Raw genomic sequence first — 2,719 nt, 5'->3', positions numbered from 1 at the left:
TTTGCCATGCTGTTTACAGTTTGTTTCTTTCATGGCTGTTTCATATTTTGGAATAAAAATGCAGACTGCTACTCATGTTAAAACTTGTTAATCTATACTTTTCACCTATAGCAATAGCACTAGTACTTAAACTTATATACCGCTCCTAGTGCTTTACAGCATTCTGAGCAGTTTACAAATAACAGCATATTGTCTCCAACAATCTGGGCCCTCATTTTACTGACCTTGGAAGAATGGAAGGCTGAGTCAACCTTGAGCCTGTCAGGATCATACTGTTGGCTGTGGGCAGAGTTATATTGCATTCTAACCACAGCCTCACCACAGCTCATTTTTCACCTATGGTCAGAATTCATGAACTGTAGTCATTACGAGCCACTTTTGTATAATGGTTAAGATACCAGGCTAGAAAGCGAGAGATGGGAAGTTCTAGTCCCATCTTAATCATAAAGCCAGATGGGTGACCTTGGGCCAGTCCCTCTGTCTCAACCCTAGGAAGGAGGCAGTGGCAAACCACTCCTAAAATTTTGCCAAGAAAACTGCAGGAACATGTCCAGGCAGTCTTCAAGAGCCAACACAAGATAGAAGCATGTGGTCACCGCCATTGCTGTAGAATTCAGAATCTGATGAGCAACAACCAAAAAGCAGAAACTATGCTTCCCCCCCCCTTCCTTTGAAATGAAACACCTTGCCACTGTTTTTCTTGTTGTCCTGTCAGTTTCTTTTTCATTCACCACTCATGCTAGTCCTCCCCCTGACTAAAGGCACAAGTTTAAATTGATTTCAACTGTGACCTATTGTGTGATATTTTCTGGACCTGTGGCTATTCCATCTCCAGTTCCCTGCAACATTACCACCATTAATCTCCGAATTACATATAAGGAACTACTTTCACTAGGAGAAAGAAATGATCTTCTCTTCCCCCCAGTCTTATCCTTTATTTGAGTTAGATTAAATGCCTTTCCCCCCCATTATAACTAAATGCTCAGTTGAATTTGTAGATCACTGACAATTAATGGTTTTATTATTTTTATTGAGGCACTTCTGTTAGATCATTAATGATAACCGAAACAAATGATAAAGCTGATTATAGGACACTAATATTTGTATACTATTACTGTTACATTACTTTTATTTTTATTTTTATGCATTTGTATATTTGTTATGGTATTTTTTTAAAAAAATGTTCGGTCTAGCATACGACATCCATCCCTAATTTTTACAGAATAAAACTCTTCATTAAAAAATACTAAGGTAAATTCTAACTGAATAAGGAAGTAACTCTATCAATACACTATGCTTTTTGTTTTAACTATAGTATGCTGAATTTTGTATGCATTACATTCCTGCATTTACAATTAACAGTAATTACTTTAAACAAAGAGTATTGATTACTTATTGAAACCTTTGTTACTGTCTTGTAGCAGTTCAGAGAAACTGACATTCCCTATGAAAAATAATCTATTTTTTGTATACATTCTGGTATATGTATTTTTATTCCTGGAAATCAATAAAGTAATCTGTATTCTATAATGGCATGAATGTTCTTTTATGTTTTTATTATTGTTTTTTTTAAATATAGGACAGGTACACACCATTTGTTCAATAAAAGGCTGTGGCAGAGAATGACATGAGATTTTGCAGAAGGAATTGTTAATACCATCTTCTAACCTAGCTTTCTGTGTTCCAGTGTGATGAAGAACATATCCCATTACCATTGTAGAAGTAAAATACAATTGTCATTATTATTGGTTTATTTACTTAGAATGAGAAGCACTTGTAATACCTTTCTCTTCACATAAGGCAGCCCTGGGCAACTGAACTAGATGTTTAGTTAATTGGGAATAACATTGTAAGATGAAAATGAGTATTTGGTTTGTCCAGCTGTCTGCCAATAGTACCAGCTATACGAGTATATAAAGTTCAAAAGTTCATTGGGCAAGTGAATGCAGTTTCTTTGGACTATCAGCAATGAGAAGGAATGTATTCTTTTAATATGTACATACAGTGTTCAGCTATCAAAATTAAAGACCATTGACAGGCAAATCTGTGAATTTATCTTTATCAAAAAAGAATTTTTTGATAAGAATCTTACAGATTTGTTGTGGATTGGCTCCAATTTCATCCATGCTTGAAGCAAGCCCATTGAGATCAACAAATATAGCTCCTTGAATTTATTGGGTCCACTTGAAATAGTATGGAATCTGGAAAATTAAAAAAAATGAATATTCTTCTTTGGCAATGTGAACGGACATTCAGTTTCAATTTTTGTGTATGCTTAAATGTTCCATCTTTAAATGCTACCCTGATTTTTATTTTCAAACAAAATCCAAAGTATAGATTTGGTTATATATAATTTGGACCTTAATTACATGGTAGTTTTAAACTTCCTTTTTCTTCACTCCTCACAGATCTTTAATATCTTTTAAAAGTGCAAAATCAGAATACACAGCAAAGCCTCGAAGAACACATCAAGATGAATATAGATAAATTGTGATATTGATGCACATGTTCATTCCCTTTCCTAATTTCCAATTGTGTATTCATTGTATATTGTATAGATTTTAATAGGCTTTCTGTGATTTAAACCTGTAAAATCCCATACAGTGGTTTGCATTAAGCAATTCTGGTTTTAGCTCCCCTTCTTCAAAAAACACAATACTTCTTTTTCTGTGGTACCCCTTTAAATATTAAAATTTGAATCAGTGCAAAGAAGTCACAG

This window comes from Protobothrops mucrosquamatus, unplaced genomic scaffold, assembly GCF_001527695.2.
Source record: "Protobothrops mucrosquamatus isolate PMUCROS unplaced genomic scaffold, P.Mucros_1.0 scaffold3438, whole genome shotgun sequence".
Taxonomy (NCBI): domain Eukaryota; kingdom Metazoa; phylum Chordata; class Lepidosauria; order Squamata; family Viperidae; genus Protobothrops; species Protobothrops mucrosquamatus.
Note: the sequence above shows the minus strand (reverse complement) of the source record.